We start from the raw sequence: 22,930 nt of genomic DNA, 5'->3' as shown, positions 1-22,930 counted from the left end.
GTGGGGGGCACGCCCCCCCTAGGGCGCCCCTACCTCGTGGGCCCCCTGGAAACCCTCCGACGCCAACTCTAACTCTATATATTCGCTTTCGGAGAGAAAAAATGGGACAGAAGAAATCATCACGTTTTACGATACGGAGCTGCCGCCAAGCCCTAAAACCTCTCGGGAGGGCTGATCTGGAGTCCGTTCGGGGCTCCGGAGAGGGGGATTCGTCGCTGTCGTCATCATCAACCATCCTCCATCACCAATTTCATGATGCTCACCGCCGTGCGTGAGTAATTCCATCGTAGGCTTGCTGGACGGTGATGGGTTGGATGAGATTTATCATGTAATCGAGTTAGTTTTGTTCGGGTTTGATCCCTAGTATCCATTATGTTCTGAGATTGATGTTGCTATGACTTTGCTATGCTTAATGCTTGTCACTAGGGCCCGAGTGCCATGATTTTAGATCTGAACCTATTATGTTTTCATGAATATATGTGAGTTCTTGATCCTATCTTGCAAGTCTATAGTCACCTACTATGTGTTATGATCCGGCAACCCCGAAGTGACAATAATCGGGACCACTCCCGGTGATGACCATAGTTTGAGGAGTTCATGTATTCACTATGTGCTAATGCTTTGTTCCGGTTCTCTATTAAAAGGAGGCCTTAATATCCCTTAGTTTCCAATAGGACCCCGCTGCCATGGGAGGGTAGGACAAAAGATGTCATGCAAGTTCTTTTCCATAAGCACGTATGACTAAATACGGAATACATGCCTGCATTACATTGATGAATTGGAGCTAGTTCTGTGTCACCCTATGTTATGACTGTTACATGATGAACCGCATCCGGCATAATTATCCATCACTGATCCAGTGCCTACGAGTTTTCCATATACTGGTTTACGCTTATTTACTTTCCTGCTACTACTATTACAATCACTACAAAATACCAAAAACATTACTTTTGATGTCTTTACTTTTGTTACTATTACCACCACTATCATATTAGTGTGCTACTAAATACTTTGCTGCAGATACTAAGTTTCCAGGTGTGGTTCAATTGACAACTCAGTTGCTAATACTTGAGAATATTCTTTGGCTCCCCTTGTGTCGAATCAATAAATTTGGGTTGAATACTCTACCCTCGAAAGCTGTTGCGATCCCCTATACTTGTGGGTTATCAAGACTAATTTTTGGCGCTGTTGCCGGGGAGCATAGCTCTATTCTTTGAGTCACTTGGGATTTATATCTGCTTATCATTATGAAGAACTTGAGAGATCCAAAAACCAAGATCTATCCCTCAACTACGAGGGGAGGTAAGGAACTATCATCTAGCTCCGCACTTGATTCACCTTCTGTTATGAGTAAGTTTGCGACACCTACATCTGCTTCTGCTGTTCGTTCTGATATGTCGCATGTTATTGATGATGCCACTTCTGCTATGCATGATACTTATGATGAAACTGCTTCTGTGCCTGATACTACTGTTCCCCTTAGTGAATTTCTTGATGAACAAATTGCTAGGGCTAGAGAAAAAGAAATTATTGAATCTGAATACGATGATGAAAGTGATGATGAAAATATGCCTGATATTCCTGAGGGTTATCTTTTTGATATGGAATCTTCTGCCGCTATTTTAGCTTGCAGGGATAGATATGAGCTTAAGAGGTTATTAATTAAATGGAACAAAGAATCACTTAGAGATAAAATGAAACCCGATCCTGCTTTTGCTACTTCACCTATTTGCGTTCCTGATAGGGATTATGAATTCTCTGTTGCTCCTGATATAATTATTTTGGTTGAATCTGATCCGTTTTATGGCTATGAATCTGAAACTGTTGTGGCACATCTTACTAAGTTAAATGATATAGCTGCCCTGTTCACTAATGATGAGAGATCACATTACCTTTAAATACTCAAAATATTTCCGTTCTTATTAAAGGGTGATGCTAAGATATGGTTTAATTCTCTTGATCCTGGTTGTGTGCGTAGTCCCTAGGATATGATTTATTACTTCTCTGCTAAATATTTCCCTGCTCATAAGAAACAAGCTGCTTTGAGGGAAATATACAACTTAGTGCAAATTAAAGAAGAGAGTCTCCCACAAGCTTGGGGGAGGCTTCTCAAGTTACTTAATGCTTTGCCTGATCATTCTCTTAAGAAACCTGAAATACTTGATATCTTTTATAATGGACTAACCGATGCTTCCAGAGGTTACCTGGATAGTTGTGTTGGTTCTCTTTTTAGGGAAAGAACACCAGATAAAGCTGAAATTCTATTGAATAATTTGTTGACAAATGAAAATAATTGGGCACCTCCTGAGCTAGCTCCTGCTCCAATTACTGAGCCTATTCCTAAACCAACTCCGAAGAAGAGAGGTGTTCTATTTCTCAGTCCCGAAGATATTCAAGAGGCAAAGAAATCTATGAAAGAGAAAGGTATTAAAGCTGAAGACGTTAAGAATTTACCTCCTATTGAAGAAATACATGGTCTTAATATACCGCCTGTTGAAGAAACATATGATCTCAATTCTTTATTTATTGAAGAACCTCCTGATCCCGATATCCCGACACAGGTAGTAACGGTACATTCTCTCTATAGATATGATAAAGCTGAAGTCCCTCCTACTAAAATTGCTAGTGAGTGCTTGGATGAGTTTGATAACTTTATGTTTAAGCAAGATGACTTCAATGCTTATTTTGGTAGACAATTAAAGAAAATGCTTATATGATTAGATGCTTGGGTGATTATATGGCTAATATTAAAGGTGAACTTAAACTTGTTAGCAAACATGCTTCTATGGTTACCACTCAAGTAGAACAAGTACTTAAAGCTCAAAAAGAAGTGCTTGATGAAATGAATAGTAAGAAAAATGATTATGCTGTTAGAGTGGCTACTAGAACTAGTAGAATGACTCAGGAACCTCTGTATCCTGAAGGCCACCCTAAGAGAATCGAGCAAGATTCTTAGAGAAATAATATTGATGTTCCTAGTTCTTCTAAAAAGAAGAAAAAGAAAAATGATAGAACTGTGCAAACTTCTAGTGAACCTATTGCTGAACCACCTGATAATCCAAATGATATATCTATGTCTGATGCTGAAACACAATCTGGTAACGAACATGAACCTAATGAAAATATTAATGATGATGTTCATGATGATGCTCAACCTAGAAATAACAATGATGTAAAAATTGAACCTGCTGTTGATCTTGATAACCCACAATCAAAAAATCAACGTTATGATCAAAAAGACTTTGTTGCTAGGAAACATGGTACAGAAAGGGAACCTTGGGTTCAGAAACCCATGCCTTTTCCTCCAAAACCATCCAAGAAAAAGGATGATGAGGATTTTGAGGATTTTGAGCGCTTTGCTGAAATGATTAGGCCTATCTTTTTGCGTATGCGATTAACTAATGTTCTCAAAACAAATCCTTATGCTAAATATATGAAGGATATCATTACTAATAAAAGAAAGATACCGGAAGCTGGGATTTCCACCATGCTTGCTAATTATACTTTTAAGGGTGGAATACCAAAGAAACTTGGAGATCCCGGAGTACCTACTATACCTTGCTCCATTAAAAGAAATTATATTAAAACTGCTTTATGTGATCTTGGAGCCGGTGTTAGTGTTATGCCTCTCTCTTTATATCGTAGACTTGACTTGAATAAGTTGACACCTACTGAAATATCTTTGCAAATGGATAATAAATCAACTGCTATACCTGTCGGTATTTGTGAGGATGTGCTTGTTGTGGTTGCAAACGTTACTATTTTAACAGACTTTGTTATTCTTGATATTCCCGAGGATGATAGTATGCCTATTATTCTTGGAAGACCTTTTCTTAATACTGCAGGGGCTGTTATTGATTGCAACAAAGGCAATGTCACCTTTCATGTTAATGGTAATGAGCATACGGTACACTTTCCGAGGAAACAATCTCAAGTTCATAGTATCAATTCTATCGGAAAAATTCCATCGATTATTTTTGGAGGTTTTGAATTTCCTCTTCCTACTGTCAAGAAGAAATATGATATAATTATTATAGGGGATGTGCATATCCCCGTTGAGGTAAATTAGTGTTATTCGAAATTTCTCCGGTTTCATGATTATCGGAATGAGTTTGTTAACAAGACTTGATCAACCTTGTTAGTGGATTCTTTTTGATGAGCATGAGATGGATGAAACTAGAAGCACAACCTTCTGTACCCTTTCTATACTTTTTGTTAATTAGTAGGAATAAAGTAAAAATAGTATTTTTCTGTCAGTTTCCTGATTTATCAGTGCAATATAAAAATATCCTGAAAATAAAAGTCCTCAGAATGACATGCCAATTTAATATGTTTCTTTCGGGAATATTTGAGGATTTACTGTGCAAAAATCACCGTGGGAGGAGCTGCCACCTGGCCACGAGGGTGGTGGGCGTGCCCCCTGCCTCATGGGCCCATGGTGGCCCTCCTCCACTTATCCCAGCACCCATCTTCTTCCTCTGTCTCACACAAACCCGAAAAACCAACTCAAGCACGAGTTCCTGCCACTTTTGTTGTGATTTTCGATCTCCTTGCTCAAAGCACCTCTTGCAAAACTGCTTGGGGAGATTGTTCCTTGGTATGTGACTCCTCCATTGGTCCAATTTGTTTTTGTTCTATTGCTTTATTCTTTGCAAATTTGTGCTGCATAGGTGACCATGTTCTTGAGCTTGCATGTCTAATTTATATGGTTCCAAGTAGTTCTAATGCTTGATATAGGCTCTAGGCACTTGTAGGAGTAGTTGCTATCAATTTTATTGAAGTTGGTTCACTTTTATTTTGAAGTTACTAAAAAATTCAGAATTTTTCAGAGAAAAACAATATGCTTAGGAAGATGTTCCAAGGTGGTTCCTCTAAGAAGCAAGGACCCAGGATTGCTATGCGCGATGCTGACGAGGATCCACCAAGAGACGCTCCAGTACGGCCTTCCGAATGGCTGTCGGAAAATTTTATGGACCGTGCGGGAATTAAAGAAGAATTCAAAGCATATTTGCGCAATGCCGGTCTTGAGGATTTTGAGGTTAACAAATGCCCCCAGTATCATGATCTCACAAGTTCATTTGTGAGGAGGTTTGAGTATTCATCTTCGCGTAATTCTCCTTCAGTCATGTTTGATCTCTATGACAAATCTTATACCATGGACTTAGAGGATTTTACTTCTGCTTGAAAACTTCCATCATGGGCAGTGTTAGGGATTCCCCTAAATATGAATTTAGAAACTTTTTTACTAGTATAACTGTGGGGGAATCTAGAGATATAACGCAGGCTACCATAGGGAGCATTCACTTTCCTACTATACATTATTTTGCTCTTTTCATCGGTAGATGCATAAATGCTAAGGATGAAGCATCTCACATGTGTGTCCCTGATCTTAGCATTCTTAGGAGTGTTGTGTTAGGAGACCAATCTTATCATACGGGAGCCATTGTAGCTCGTAGGTTGCATCATAATAGACATAATGGAGATTTCTTTGAAGGAATTTATGCAACCCGCTTAGCTCATTTTCTTGAAATAGACATTCATGAGGGTGATACGGAGTTGCCTCCTGCATATTTAGATTATAACTCTATGGCTTCACACCAGTTTGTCGAGAGGCCTAAATCACCTCTTTTATATCGTTTAATTTTTAATAAACAACGTGTTTTCTGTATTACTCTCCCTGCTCCTGCCTTCTTTGATTCACAGACAAAAAGAAGATATGTTATTACCAGAGAGGAGGCAGAAGAGTACGAGAGGAGAGCGGAGGCAGCTCGACTCCATGCTGCAGCTCAGCAGGCGATAACCGCTGCACATCAGTATGATCCCAACTATTCTTCCTCATCACAGTACGACCCCAACAACTATTATTATGGATATCAGCCAGGCTAGCCGTGGCCATAGACCAACTTAGGCCAAAAGCCTAAGCTTGGGGGAGTACGTATTCCTCACCAACATTACATTTATGTTCACACACACTCATTGCTAGATGTCGGTGCTCATACTTTTTCATTGTATCATCCATGCTAGTTTATTTCCTTTTATGCTTTCTTCTTGTGTGTTTATTAAACCTTAAGAAAAACCAAAAAAATTAGTAGTAGTTTATTTTTCTGCTATAGTAGTAATAATTAAAAAGAAAACCAAAAATATTTCATGTTCTTCTTTTGCTTGTTGGGAGCTTTCTCGTGTAAATAGTTTTATTTCTTTTCTTTTCTTTGGGGGTCAGTAGGAGAAGACCATAATTAAATTGTTGAAGTGGCTCTTATATGCATTATTGTTGAATCAACCAAAGAGCCCATATTGCCTTGTCTTCTCCTGTTTATTGAATGCTCGCAGATTCTAGCTTAGTCCAATGCACGTACACTCTTATTATTATTCACACCGTTCGGTCGTGCAAGTGAAAGGCAATTATGATGATATATGATGGACTGTCTGAGATGAGAAAAGCTGGTATGGACTCGACCTCTTTTGTTTTTGTAAATATGATGAGCCCTCGTTCTTGATTCAGCTTATTATGAATAAACATGTTTGCAATGACAATTAGAGATCATAGTTGCTTGTGCCATGCTTGATTAGCTATGAGTTATAATGGTTTACCTTGTGTGCCAACATGCTATTGAGATGATTATGATGTGGTAAGATGGGGTGGTATCCCCTTTTGAATGATTTAAGTGACTTGACTTGGCACATGTTCACGCATGTAGTTGAAACAAATCAACGTAGCCTTCATGATATTTATGTTCATGGTGTATTATATCCTACTCAAGCTTGCATCCAATGTTTATTAATTTTAATGCATGTACATGGCTATTGTCGCTCTCTAGTTGGTCGCTTCCCAGTCTTTTGCTAGCCTTCACTTATACTAAGCGGGAATACTGCTTGTGCATCCAATCCTATATGTGGTATCTACCTGCCGTTCCAAGTAAATTTGTATGTGCCAAACTCTAAACCTTCAAATAAACATTCTGTTTTCTATGCTCGAATAGCTCATGTATCAACCAAGGCTGTCCTTATCTTCCGTGTTAGGCGGGTTATTCTCAAGAGGAGTGGACTCCGCTCCTCACTCACGAGAAAATGGCTGGTCACCGGGATGCCCAGTCCCATGCTTTATGCAAACTAAATCAAAATTAATTGCAAACAAAACTCCCCCTGGGATCTGATGTATGTTGGAGATACTCGTTGTTTCGAGCAAGCCATGGATTGATGTTTGTTGGTGGAGGTGGAGTATAAACTTTACCATTCTGTTTGGGAACCGCCTATAATGTGTGTAGCATGGAAGATATCGCCATCTCTTAGTTGTTTCGTTGACAATGAAAGTATACCGCTCAAAATACAATTTATCTCTATTGCAAAACCAAGCTCTGGCACCTCTACAAATCCCTATTTCCCTCTACGAAGGGCCTATCCATTTACTTTTATGTTGAGTCATCACCCTCTTACTAAAAAGCACTAGCTGGAGAGCACAGCTGTCATTTGCATTCATCACTATTAATCTATGTTGGGTATGACTATGATTGGATCTCTTTTACCATGAATTACAATGTCTAGTCAGTCCTTGATCTTTAAAGGTGCTCTGCATTTATGTTTTGCGGTCTCAGAAAGGGCTAGCGAGATACCATCTTGTTATATCATATTATGATTGTTTTGAGAAAGTGTTGTCATCCGAGATTTATTATTGTGGCTTGCTAGTTTATCATGCTATTGATATGAGTAATTATGAGACCTGAGAATTATTGCAAATGTGGTTAGTTATGATCTATGCTGAAAACTTGAATGTTGGCTTGACATAGTTACAACAACAAGAGCAAACATAGTTTGTAAAAGTTTTTCTTTCTTTCTTTCAGTTTGTCAACTGAATTGCTTCAGGACAAGCAAAGGTTTAAGCTTGGGGGAGTTGATACGTCTCCGTCGTATCTACTTTTCTAAACACTTTTGCCCTTGTTTTGGACTCTAACTTGTATGATGTGAATGGAACTAACCCGGACTGACGCTGTTTTCAGCAGAATTGCCATGATGTTGTTTTATGTGCAGAAAACAAATATTCTCGGAATGACCTGAAACTCCACGAAACATCTTAGAAAAAACAATAAAAAATCCTCGCCAAAGATGAAGACCAGGGGGCCCACACCCTTCTCACGAGGGTGGGGGGGGGCCCTAGGGCGCGCCCCCCTACCTCGTGGGCCCCCTGGAAGCCCTCCGACGCAAAATCCAACTCTATATATTCGCTTTCGAAGAGAGAAAAATGGGAGAGAAGAAATCATCGCGTTTTACGATATGGAGCCGCCGCCAAGCCCTAAAACCTCTCGGGAGGGCTGATCTGGAGTCCGTTCGGGGCTCTGGAGAGGGGGATTCGTCGCCGTCATCATCATCAACCAGCCTCCATCACCAATTTCATGATGCTCACCACCGTACGTGAGTAATTCCATCGTAGGCTTGCTGGACGGTGATGGGTTGGATGAGATTTATCATGTAATCGAGTTAGTTTTGTTAGGGTTTGATTCCTAGTATAAATTATGTTCTGAGATTGATGTTGCTATGACTTTGCTATGCTTAATGCTTGTCGCTAGGGCCCGAGTGGCATGATTTCACATCTGAACCTATTATGTTTTCATGAATATATGCGAGTTCTTGATCCTATCTTGCAAGTCTATAGTCACCTACTATGTGTTATGATCCGGCAACCCCGAAGTGACAATAATCGGGACCACTCCCGGTGATGACCATAGTTTGAGGAGTTCATGTATTCACTATGTGCTAATGCTTTGTTCCGGTTCTCTATTAAAAGGAGGCCTTAATATCCCTTAGTTTCCAATAGGACCCCGCTGCCACGGGAGGGTAGGACAAAAGATGTCATGCCAGTTCTTTTCCATAAGCACGTATGACTATATACGGAATACATGCCTACATTACATTGATGAATTGGAGCTAGTACTATGTCACCCTATGTTATGACTGTTACATGATGAACCGCTTCCGGCATAATTATCCATCACTGGTCCGGTGCCTATGAGTTTTCCATATACTGGTTTACGCTTATTTATTTTCCTACTGCTACTGTTACAATCACTACAAAATATCAAAAAACATTATTTCTGTTGTCTTTACTATTACCACCACTATCATATTACTGTGCTACTAAATACTTTGCTGCAGATACTAAGTTTCCAGGTGTGATTGAATTGACAACTCAGCTGCTAATACTTGAGAATATTCTTTGGCTCCCTTTGTGTCGAATCAATAAATTTGGGTTGAATACTCTACCCTCGAAAGCTGTTGCGTTCCCCTATACTTGTGGGTTATCATTCACCAAGTAGCATCGTGTAGCATAATCCTACCCGGTGATCCTCTCCTCGTCGCCCTGTTAGAGAGCGATCACCGGGTTGTATCTGGCACTTGGAAGGGTGTGTTTTATTAAGTAACCAGTTCTAGTTGTCATAAGGTCAAGGTACAACTCCAAGTCATCATGTTACCGAAGATCACGGCTATTCGAATAGATTAACTTCCCTGCAGGGGTGCACCACATTTCTCAACATGCTCGATCCCCTTTGTCCGGACACACTTTTCTAGGTCATGCCCGGCCTCGAAAGATCAACATGTCGCAGCCCTACCTAGGCACAACAGAGAGGTCAGCACACGAGTCTAAATCCTATGCGCGCAGGGGTTTGGGCCCATCGCCCATTGCACACCTGCACGTTGCGTGGGCGGCCGGAGAGCAGACCTAGCAACCTCCATTACAAAGGAAGTTGCGTTACGCAGTCCAACCTGACGCGCGCCGTTCAGTCGCTGACGTCACGAAGGCTTCGGCTGATACCACGACGTCGAGTGCCCATAACTGTTCCCGCGTAGTTGGTTAGAGCGAATAGGCCAGTGGCCAGACTCAGATCAAATACCAAGATCTCATTAAGCGTGTTATTTTGACATAACCGCAGACGCCGACCAGGGCCAGGCCCACCTCTCTCCTAGGTGGTCTCAACATGCCCTATCGCTCCGTCACAGTGTAACTGTCCAGGGCCTTCGGGAACCCAGGCCCACCTCTACCGGGATGGAGCCACCTGCCCCTTCAGCCCCCAACATCAGAATCACTTGCGGGTACTCAACGAGCCGACCCGACTTTAGTCACCACCTGTATAGTATGTATATATGTAAGTATATACCCGTGATCACCTCCCGAGTGATCACGACCCAATAGTATAGCATGGCAGACGGACAAGAATGTAGGGCCACTGATGAAGTACTAGCAACCTATACTAAGCATGTAGGATTGCAGGTGAGGTATCAACAGTTGTAGCAACAATGACAGGCTATGCATCAGGATAGGATTAACGGAAAGCAGTAACATGCTACACTACTCTAATGCAAGCAGTATAGATAAGAGTAGGCGATATCTGGTGATCAAAGGGGGGGCTTGCCTGGTTGATCTGGCAAGAGAGAGGGGTCGTCAACACCATAGTCGTACTGGGTAGCAGCGACGTCGGTCTCGTAGTCTATCGGAGAGAAGAGGAGGAAGAAACAATGAATATAATGCAAACAGATGCATAGCGATGCATGACATGACAAGTAGCGGTGCTAGGGGTGCCCTAACGCGGTAGGAGGTGATACCGTCGAAGGGGGAAAACATCCGGAAAAGTATTCCCAGTGTTTCGCGTTTTTGGACAGACGGACCGAAGGTGGATTATTGAATGTTCGCTATGCTAGGGACATGTGGTAGACGAACGGACGACGTATTCGGATTCGTCTCGCCGTTTTGAGCAACTTTCATGTACAAAGTTTTTCCATCCGAGTTACGGATTATTTTATATTATTTTTTATAGTTTTAATTCATTTTTTGAATTTTTTGAAATTGTTTAAATCGAATTGAAGGCAGAATGTGCATTTGTTACCTAGTGTTACCCTAGCCTATGTGTATGACAGTGGGACCCGAGGGGCTGGTCAACCATTTTACTTTGACTGGTCAAAAGGTGAGGTATGGCCCACATGTCATAGGCATCTAAATTAAATTAGTGTCTAGATTAGAATGGAGCCACATGTCATAGGCTATTAGGCTAATCTAGCACTAAACTGATACTAACTAAACAGCAGAATTAATCCTAGGACTAATCTAGCTAATTAAATTAGACCTAACTAGTTTGGGCCGGCCGCACACACTCACACACATGTGCACTCACACGGCACACTCACACAGATGCTAGAGGTTAAATCTGTTTTCTGTTATCAGAAGATAGCATTTTGTAATTTTCATAGGATATAAACCATGCATCAAATGTATTTGCTCCAGTGGGATAAAATAGAGTTTGTCAAGTATACTACCTTCTCATATTTTTTAGTCCTGTTAACAATTATTTTGCCGGAGTTTAGGAGCTGTCGAGAGGGTTACTCATCATAGAATTAGAAAAGCTAGCTAGCGCGCTACAGTAACTGAATGTTACTATAGCAGCAGCAGACCACGCAGAGCAGCAGCTGTAGGCAGCGAGCAACAACGGCAATGGGGCAGCAGCGGCTGCGGGTGGCGAGGCCGGCCGGCCGTGGCTGCGTCAGGCATAGGCGGGCGACGGTTGCGGCAACCAGCACCAGTTACAAACGGCGGCAGCAGGCGAGAAGCAGCAGCAGAGCAGAGCATGCAGAGCAACTGCGGTGAGCGCAACAGCACAGCGGCAGGAGCAGCTCGCAGGGGCATGCGTGTGCTGCAGCGGGTGGACGGGCGTTGCGAGGTGAGTGCGGTGGCACGCGCGGTTCGAGCAAAAGTGATCGGAGTTGGCCACAACAATGGCGTCGGGCAGCGGCGGTTCTAGATGAGATCGGGGCGACGGCTACGGTGGTGATTCGAGGAGGGGGAGAGGGGGAACGGCTATGGGAGCTCACAACGGGGTCGGCAGGGGGCTCAGGGGAGCCGGAGCGGTCTCGATGGAGCGGATCGACAAGGTGGACGACGGCGGCCATGGTTGGGGAAGACGACGATGGCAGCGGCATCATGACGTACTAGCCTCGATCCAGCGGTGTAGGGGACGAAGATGATGATGGCGGTCCTCCATGGCACGGTCTCACTGCTCGGGGAGGTTAGTGGCCATGGCTAAGACGATGGCGCGGCAATGGCCAAGCTCGGACGAGCTCGGACCGAAGATAGGAAGGACCGAAGTGAGGGAGGCGCGAGTGGAGTGGGAGGCGACTAGAGTTAGCAGAGGAGTCACGGGGCACTTGTAGGTCGCCGGGGTTCGACGGATGCTCGGCACGTGGAGATCCCCCACCATGGACGCGCGAGCATTGTCCACGGCGCCTTTGTGAACAGAGGTAGAAGAAAAATGTGAAGTTGGGCTGGCTGCGCTGCCCATTTTACCAGATGGGCCAAGTGCCGAGTAGTTTAGTTGTTTTTTTTAACATTTTTGTTTACTGTTTTTCTTTTATAACTATTGTTTTGTATTGAGTTTATATATTACTAGCAAAAGGGCCCGTGCGTTGCAACGGGAGAAAAAAATTCATAATTTCAAATGGTCATGATCACATTTCGTTGCATCACCGAGATACAATATCTCCCTCAATTTCTCGAAATCATGAACATTTTGAAATTATGAACAATTTGTTAAACTCATGCACATATTTGAACTCGCAAACAACATACTATTACAAATTTCTGAACATTTTCTACAATCAAGAACATTTTTTCAATTTATGAATATTTTTTGCTATTTACAAACATTTTTTAAAAATTGTGAACATTTTTAAGCAATTTTCCTGAACTGGCAAACATTCTATAATCGATGAAAATATTTAGAAATTGGGTGGAATAGTTATTGAATTTGACGAACTTTTTTTGATTTAGCGAACATTTTTGGAAATGCCCGTGCCTTGCAACGGAAAAAAAACTATCAAGTTATACATGTGTGGTAGATATAAAAAAGTATGAATCAAATTCACAAAATATTTTGTGGCTGAGCAAACTGCATTGACGGACCCTGCCTGAGCTATACTGATAAATAAAGTGTCTCGTCTGGACTTAGCGTAGCGGTGTTTACCATAACCACTATTGTGATATGAAAATAAGCATAACTGTGTATGGAAGCAAAATAGACATTTAGTCATTTTAATATAGCTTACAAAAACAAACCCTTAGAAAGTTATGTCAATTTTGTTGGGTTCAGCGTTGTACAAAACACGGAAACCCTTTTTTACCCAACGCGAAGGACTAAATAAAATCATAAAACGAGCTATATAGATCTCCTAATAAAACCTTTATGGAACCTACAATTAGTTTTGTTCATTATTTACGGATGTGTTTTAATTTTTGTGAACATTTTCTAAAAGCTGATGGACATGATTTTTAAATTCCTGAATATGCTTTGAATATTGGCTCATTTAAAAAAATCATGAACATTTTTTATTTCATGAAATCATTAGAAATCGTGATTTGTTTATAATTTGTGAGCAATTTTTTAAGTCATGAACATTTTTTGATTTTTAGAATATTTTTTAAATTCACAAACAGTTTACCATTTTCCTACCTTTTTTCAGAACTCGCAATTGTTTGATATTTTGGAAATCCGAAATTAATTTTGAGATAAAAAACCAAAACAGAAATAAAAAAGTAAAAAGAAATAAAAAATAGGGGGCGCCATCAATCCGAAATTTATTTTTAGGGAAAAAACAAAATAGAAATAAAAAAAAATATAGAAAACAGGGGGCGCCACGACCCGCACATGGGCTGGCTCATTACTGCGCTTGGTAAAAAGAAAGAGAAAAAGTGTGAGAACCAGGGATCGAACCCTGGTCTCCTGTGTGGAGCATCGTTGCCTGAGCCATCGCGCTGCTCATGCATTGGTGCTATTATATCGTATCCACCTTTAATAACAGAACCCTGGAGCGATATTAGAAATTAAAAACGAATCGTTTTTGCCACTTACGGGTGGCATTGGTGGGTAATTATTGCCAACTTCGAGGGTTGTTTTTATGACGTACCACCAGAAGCGATGCGTGGTTTATTAGTAGGTAAAGAAATGATTTTAGTTAAAGTTGAAACTTCCCACATAATTACCTGCTGATATTTTGGTGTTGTCCAAAAAGTTTGAGGTTATTTGGAAATGTTGAAAATAAGTTTATATTTAAATGGGCATAATAAGTGTTGCTTGTGCACTTAAATTATGCCTAGGGTAATTTAAAAATCAATTTAATGTTGGTTCCTACATGTTAAATACTTGGTGAATATTTGCAAACCCTCGAACATTTTTATTTGACAGTTTGAAGAAATAAGAATTTGACTTGTTATTTGAAATTTGAATTTGACTCGGATTTTCATCAAGTGGCAAATTGGCTTAATAAAACCTGATTACATGGCACATTAGGGTGAGGTTACTGTACCTTGATTATCGAGGTGTTACAAATCCCCTCCACTACAAGAAATCTCATCCCGAGATTTAGGAGCGGGAGTAAGTGGGATTGGATTTGGTCACGAAATTCTAACTGGTTTTCTCGGGGTTGGTTGCTCTTCTTGAAGAGGTCGATCCATTACATTGACGTCATCATTTGTCTGCTTCAGGTTATCCTGATGAAGGCGTCATTCTTCCTTCAGGATCTCCATCGTACTTATGGGAAGCTAAGGGGGAAAACTCGGGAAGGACGGAGCTCAACATATGTTAGGTACCTGGGTGCTATCTCAATAACCGTGTCATAGAGGCATCTCTCAAGTTGAAATTCAAGAAAGTTATCGAGATCAAGGTGAGGATGGGCAACAAGAAGCTCCAAGCGGGTAGGCAACTGTCTGTTGCCTAAAACAGGGGGTGAAAGGGGTTTAGAGCAATGGGAATAAGTCTTGCGCCTAATATAGAATGGAGGACTAGGACGGTGGCCCGTGAATTACATACGAGGTCACACGTGAGGGATAACTTTGGAAACCGTGGGTGTACACGAGAGTCAGGTTTCGATCATGTGGAACTGTGGGTTATGGGCCCACCATGTGGGTTAAAAGTAGGAAGGGCGGTAATGTCTTGCACGATCATGTAAGCAAGGCATGCTAGAGGATAGCCTGACAGTTATGTCGGGAACTACATTGGTACCAAGGGCGAGGGACAATGAGAACCATTTTCCTGCTCGTTGAACGAGGCATACCAATAGGCAAAGTTCTCATCCATCGGTGGCTGCCAGAATGTCATCAACAATAATAACAGGGTCTTGCTGACATAATTGTAGACCGAGGTGTTTACATAAGTAGGATAATTTTACTGCTTAGATCATATAGACCTCAAGAAAGGTTAAACCAAACACTGGAAAGGAAAAGGTGATCATCAGATTAAACAGAACAATGGAAAGGAAAATTTGCTTAAACATATATTTCAAGGGTATATCCTTCCCAAGGACAAGCAGAGCATGATATCCATGACATGATATAATGTAGTAAACTCTTTAGGTAGGGGAGAGAATTTTCATGACATTACCCATACAACGGTGTTTGGATAATCGAGCAGGAAACATTTAGCATTGGGCTTCAAATGTTTTTGTTGAAAATCGGAGTACCATGGACATGCTTCGAGATAGCATTGACATGGTTTTCAAGCAAAGGTCAGACTTTGGATTCACCAAGGATCCATCAGGAACAACTTATAGAACAAGTCTTACAATTTCCTTATGGAAGAATGGTTAACCTTGCTATAAAGGATACTAAAGCAATAGGTCCTCCGGCCAGGTGTGCTAGGCATGACATCACCTTCTGAGTCCTATAAAGACCAGTGTTATAACTCTTGGAAATATGTCCCAACCATCATATCTGATCGAGATTCAGATCTGATTGGTGTCAGGATACCTCAGACTCAGGATGCCCGAGAAGTAAAGGTGCAACAACAGTTGACGCAAGGACATTTTAAGATTCTAGGGAAATGAACCATGGAAGCAAGTTCCGAAACCAGAGTTCATCATTAAACCAAGGAGAGGATGAGAAGGTGGCTGATGGACTCAGCGACATATCATCGAGATTTCCAAAAGATGGATTTCCACACTTATGTCAACAAGGAGATAACATTAGTCAGGTCAAATGATATAATGAGGTATGCTCGAGGAAAACATACACAGTTAAACATTGGTTGAAAGGTGCACCCGGAATATGGGCTGGGTTGCACGATCTATATTAGAATGGTGACTTAATGAACAAAAGAATTAGAATGAAACTATCGACCATTCACTTCGAAGCAATAGGGTTGCTAGAAGTTTTGAATTCACACATCAAGGTTCAATTGTCGGTATTCCTGTTAGAAACAACACGGGGACTAAGGAATGAACAGAGATTGCAAGAAGTATCACTTGTATCAAGAATTTTTAAGAGGTGGTGAAATTGTCACGACATCCTTGACATAAAAGATAGTAATACTTTCAGGTAGACCATAATACAAGCTGGATAGCAAGTTGCATCCATAACATGAACAAGTTTGTGATGAAATGAAGGTAAGGACGTTGTCGATGGTAACTAAAACTACCAAGGGACGAGGAGGGCACTTATCATCATGAATTAGATTGATATCCTGGTAGGAGTCCAAATGTTGATGATGATCATGACAATTTTTGTCAAGAGGCTACATGAAGAAGCAATTTAACAATGATTGCATCAAACAAAAGGACTGATGAAACGAAAGATTGGAACCAAGCTTGCTGTTCGAGGTGTAATAATATGGCGAGGAAGATTGATGTGAGCTTAGCTCATCGTCGGAAATTGTGCTCCGGGAAGAAGGACCAGGTAGCACAGTTAAAATTTAACACGACAATGATATAGCTGATCAGGCTGGGAATGACTTGAAGGATTATTAAACTCATAAGCAACGAAAATTACTTAGAGTTAATGAATCGGATGCGGAATCGATTCACTTATCGGTGTACTCAGTTGACAAACAACCCAGAACCCATGAAGTGACAATGACAGGGAAAGGTTCATAAGATGTAGTGTAATGGCATGATATCCTCTAGATACCAGGGGTAATACCCGAAGGTAGATCATAATAGAGGTTGGGCAGGCTTATTGATGTGCAAAAGACAAGGGCTTTAACTTGTCTGAGAAATGAAAATAAGGGCAAACAATATGGTCGGAACCACAATTGTGAATGACCAGATCAAAGATATAAGATGAACTTATCTCAAGGCGGTAATTATTTTTATGAGAAGCTTTCATGAAAAGATCAACATCGTGTCCATGGGCATGAACGCAAAGTTCAAGGTCGACTCCCACTTCTTCAATGTATAACCTTTCATTCACTTCTCGTTTCTCTTCGAAATGGCATCAGTTGTTGAAAGTTTTACCTGGTGCAGTACCAGATAAGTATGACCCGTGAAATCTTTCGGGTTTGCACAGATTAGGGAAGGCATTGGTTCAACCCATCGGGTATCTTAGGAACATATACTACAAGGTTCAGAAGTAGATAACTCAAGCACGGGAGCAGAGCATGGTTGACAAAAGCAGGGGATACAATTTACCAAAGGCATTATGTATCCGATGAAAGGCTCACAAGTTTAATGAATATGAAGGATGGTGTCGTACAAAATCCAACAAAGGATCTGGTGGTCCATGAGGGATCTGATGTGAGTATTGGTACTCAACCAGAGGATGAAAGAACACAAGGAGATCAGATTATAGAAACAACTGACTAACTCAGAGCTCAAATGCAAAGGAATTATGAATTCATAGACAAGGGATCAGAAGCAATGCTCTGATTAGAGATGGATAAGTTGAATAGCCTTAGGGGTATAATCGATGGTAATTTGGTTGTTCGAGATCCAGCTCATGTTTAAAAATGGAGTCTGAGCCGGAAGGATGAATTCTAGGATCTGGTTGAGGATTGCGAGCATTCGTAATTTATTGAATCGATGGACTCAAGATGATAGTGACAAAGGATGCCAATAAGATTACTATACTTATGGGATTAACCATAATGCAAGCAAGCAAGAATTTCAAGAGCAAGAAGCTGCTGAGGATCTTTGGAAGATCAAATAGTATTTCGAAGACTTTGGTGAAACACATGAACAACTGGGGATAAGTGGATGCTCGATAAGTGCGAGAAATTATCGATAGGGGTATTCAGGTGGCAAGGAACTACAAGGCAGTAGGCACCAAGTATTCTCGGATCAATAGAGAGAATTTTGGGGTATCTTGTAATAACAAGATCAATGGAATTGAAAAGGGCAAGTGTATGTAGTTATCCATAATGATATAACAGTGGTAGGGAATTTGCAAAGGCGGTGGACACAAGTGTCTCGAGAGAACATCAGAGATTTCGGAATCTTCTGGTGCAGCCGACGATCATCTGTAATAAGGGGCTCTCTAGGTGGATGTGATCACAAGATCCTAATGTTAGAGTTAGTAAAACCATTTTAACCCAAATAAAAGAGAGATCAGAGTCCGAGAGTATAGAAGAGGAATAAAAGATCCTACCACCACCCAATGGCGACGTGGGCCCATAAGACACACAACCACATTAGTAAAAGTTTTGCAATGTCTAGACTCGACTTTGGCCAAGGAGTGTGGAAGGGGGATTCCTACCGGCAGTCGGCTCTGATACCAACTTGTGATGCCCCCGATTCAATCGTACACTAATCATACACGCAAACATGTACGATCAAGATCAGGGACTCACGGGAAGATATCACAACACAACTCTACAAATAAAATAAGTCATACAAGCATCATATTACAAGCCAGGGGCCTTGAGGGCTCAAATACAAGAGCTCGATCATATATGAGTCAGCGGAAGCAACACTAACTGAGTACAGACATAAGTAAACAAGTTTTCCTTAAGAAGGCTAGCACAAACTGGGATACAGATCGAAAGAGGCGCAGGCCTCCTGCCTGGAATCCTCCTAAACTACTACTCGTCGTCGTTAGCGGGCTGCACATAGTAGTAGGCACCTCCAGTGTAGTAGGAGTCATCGTCGACGATGGCGTCTGGCTCCTGGGCTTCATCGTTTGGTCGCAGCAATCGGGTATAGGAAGGGGGAAAAGGGGGAGCAAAGCAACCGTGAGTACTCATCCAAAGTACTCGCAAGCAAGGAGCTACACTACATATGTATACATTGGTATCAAAAGGAATAAGGGTATCATATGTGGACTGAACTACAGAATGCCGGAATAAGAGGGGGATAGCTAGTCCTATCGAAGACTACGCTTCTGGCAACCTCCATGTTGCAGCATGTAGAAGAGAGTAGGTGGTAAGTTCACCAAGTAGTATCGTGTAGCAAATAATCCTACCTGGCGATCCTCTCCTCATCGCCCTGTTAGAGAGCGATCACCGGGTTGTATCTGGCACTTGGAAGGGTGTGTTTTATTAAGTAACCAATTCTAGTTGTCATAAGGTCAAGGTACAACTCCAAGTCGCCCTGTTACCGAAGATCACGGCTATTCGAATAGATTAACTTCCCTGCAGGGGTGCACCACATTTCCCAACACGCTCGATCCCCTTTGTCCGGACACACTTTTCTTGGTCATGATCGGCCTCAAAAGATCAACACGTCGCAGTCCTACCTAGGCACAACAGAGAGGTCAGCACGCCGGTCTCAATCCTATGCGCGTAGGGGTCTGGGCCCATCGCCCATTGCACACCTGCACATTGCGTGGGCGGCCGGAGAGCAGACCTAGCAACCTCCATTACAAAGGAAGTTGCGTTACGCAGTCCAACTCGGCGCACGCCGCTCAGTCGCTGACATCACGAAGGCTTCGGCTGATACCACGACGTTGAGTGCCCATAACTGTTCCCACGTAGTTGGTTAGTGCGAATAGGCCAGTGGCCAGACTCAGATCAAATACCAATATCTCGTTAAGCGTGTTATTTTGACATAACCACGGATGCCGACCAGGGCCAGGCCCACCTCTCTCCTAGGTGGTCTCAACCTGCCCTGTCGCTCCGCCACAGTCGGGGGCCTTCGGGAACCCAGGCCCACCTCTTTCAGGATCGAGCCACCTGCCCCTTCAGCCCCCAACATCGGAATCACTTGCGGGTACTCAACGAGCCGACCCGACTTTAGTCACCACCTGTATAGTATGTATATATGTAAGTATATACCAGTGATCACCTCCCGAGTGATCATGGCCCGATAGTATAGTATGGCAGACGGACAAGAATGTAGGGCCACTGATGAAGTACTAGCAACCTATACTAAGCATGTAGGATTGCAGGTGAGGTATCAACAGTTGTGGCAACAATGACAGGCTATGCATCAGGATAGGATTAACGGAAAGCAGTAACATGCTACACTACTCTAATGCAAGCAGTATAGAGAAGAGTAGGTGATATCTTGTGATCAAAGGGGCGGCTTGCCTAGTTGCTCTGGCAAGAGAGAGGGGTCGTCAACACCGTAGTCGTACTAGGTAGCAGCGGCGTCGGTCTCGTAGTCTATCAAAGAGAAGAGGGGGAAGAAATAATGAATATAATGCAAACAGATGCATATCGATGCATGACATGACAAGTAGCGGTGCTAGGGGTGCCCTAACGCGGTAGGAGGTGATACCGGCGAAGGGGAGAAACATCCGGGAAAGTATTCCCGGTGCTCTGCGTTTTTGGATAGACGGATCGGAGGTGGATTGTTGCATGTTCGCTATTCTAGGGACATGTGGCAGACGAACGGACGACGTATTCGGATTCCTCTCGTTGTTTTGAGCAACTTTCATGTACAAAGTTTTTCCATCCGAGTTACAGATTATTTTATATTAATTTTTAAAGTTTTAATTCATTTTGTGAATTTTTTGAAATTGTTGAAATCGAATTGAAGGCAGAATGTGCATTCGTTACCTAGTGTTACCCTAGCCTATGTGTATGACAGTGGGACTCGAGGGGCTGGTCAACCATTTTACTTTGACTGGTTAAAATGTGAGGTATGGCCCACATGTCATAGGCTTCTAAATTAAATTAGTGTCTAGATTAGAATGGAGCCACATGTCATAGGCTATTGGGCTAATCTAGCGCTAAACTGATACTAACTAAATAGCAAAATTAATCCTAGGACTAATCTAGCTAATTAAATTAGACCTAACTAGTTTGGGCCGGCCGCACACACTCACACACATGTGCACTCACATGGCACACTCACACACATGCTAGAGGTTAAATCTGTTTTCTGTTATCAGAAGATAGCATTTTGTAATTTTCATAGGACTTAAACCATGCATCAAATGTATTTGGTCCAGTGGGATAAAATGGAGTTTGTCAAGTATACCACCTTCCCATATTTTTTTAGTCCTGTTAACAATTGTTTTGCCGGAGTTTAGGAGATGTCGAGAGGGTTGCTCATCATAGAATTAGAAAAGCTAGCTAGCGCGCTACAGTAACTGAATGTTACTGTCACAGCAACAGAACACGCAGAGCAGCAGCTGTAGGCAGCAAGCAACAATGGCAATGGGGCAGCGGTGGCTGCGGGCTGCGAGGCCGGACGGCCGTGGCTGCGTCAGGCATAGGCGGGCGACGGTCGCAGCAGCCAGCACCAGTTACAAATGGCGGTAGCAGGCGAGAAGCAGCAGCAGAGCAGAGCATGCAGAGCAGCTGCGGTGAGCGCAAGAGCACATCGGCAGGAGCAGCTCACAGGGGCACGCGTGTGCTGCAGTGGATGGACGGGGGTTGCGAGGTGAGTGCGGTGGCACGCACGGTTCGAGCAAAAGTGGTCGGAGTTGGCCACAACGACGGTGTCGGGCGGCGACGGTTCTAGACGAGATCAGGGCGACGACTACGTTGGTGATTCGAGGAGGAGGAGAGGGGGAACGGCTATGGGAGCTCACAACGGGGTCGGCAGGGGGCTCAGGGGAGCCGGAGCGGTCTCGATGGAGCGGATCGACAAGGTGGACGACTGCGGCCATGGTTGGGGAAGACAACGATGGCGGCGGCATCATGACGTCCTAGCCTCGATCCAGCGGTGTAGGGGACGATGATGATGATGGCGGTCCTCCATGGCACGGTCTCACTGCTCGGGGATGTTAGTGGCCATGGCTAAGACGATGGCGCGGCAATGGCCAAGCTCGGACGAGCTCAGACCGAAGAGAGGAAGGACCAAAGTGAGGGAGGCGCGAGTGGAGTGGGAGGCGACTAGGGTTAGCAGAGGAGTCACGGGGCACTTGTAGGTCGCCGGGGATCGATGGATGCTCACCACGTGGAGATCCCCCGCCATGGACGCGCGGGCATCGTCCACGGCTCCTCTATGAATAGAGGTAGAAGAAAAATGTGAAGTTGGGCTGGCTGCGCTGCCCATTTTGCCAGATGGGCAAGTGCCCAGTAGTTTAGTTTTTTTTTATATTTTTGTTTACTGTTTTTCTTTTATAGCTATTGTTTTTGAAAGTGCGTTATATCGACTAGAGGGGGGGTGAATCGGCGATTTTTATGAAATTCTTCACTGAGGAATTTGCTGGTGAGGAAATTCCTTAGCGAAGAACTACTAGCAGCGGAATAAGTACTCAAAAGTAAACATAACAGAATACAAGCATAGTCATCATGATGAAATGAAGACAGGCACAGAGTACAGGAAGCGTAATCACAGGATAACACAGGATGAAGACAAACAGACTAAAGAAATTGAACTGAGGAAATTGAGAAAGTCTTCAGTCAAAGTCTTCAAACACAGATATGAACAAGCACACAACACAGTTATGAGGAAATGAAAGTGTTGAGGAAATAGAACCAGTAAGCTTGGTGAAGACAATGATTTGGTAGACTAGTTCCAACTGCTGTCTCAGTTGTACGTCTAGTTGGAGCGACTGAGTATTTAAACTCGAGGACACACAGTCCCGGACACCCAGTCCTGAACACGCAGCTCAGGACACCCAGTCCTGAACACGCAGCTCAGGACACCCAGTCCTCACCGTATTCTCCTTGAACTAAGGTCACACAGACCTTGTCCAATCACTCGTGGTAAGTCTTCAGGTGACTTCCAAACCTTCACAAACTTGGTCACTCAGTGATCCACAATTCCTCTTGGATGCTCTAGACCATGACGCCTA

This window comes from Triticum aestivum, chromosome 5A, assembly GCF_018294505.1.
Source record: "Triticum aestivum cultivar Chinese Spring chromosome 5A, IWGSC CS RefSeq v2.1, whole genome shotgun sequence".
Taxonomy (NCBI): domain Eukaryota; kingdom Viridiplantae; phylum Streptophyta; class Magnoliopsida; order Poales; family Poaceae; genus Triticum; species Triticum aestivum.
The sequence above is the reverse complement of the archived record's forward strand: the minus strand, read 5'-3'. Positions refer to the sequence as shown.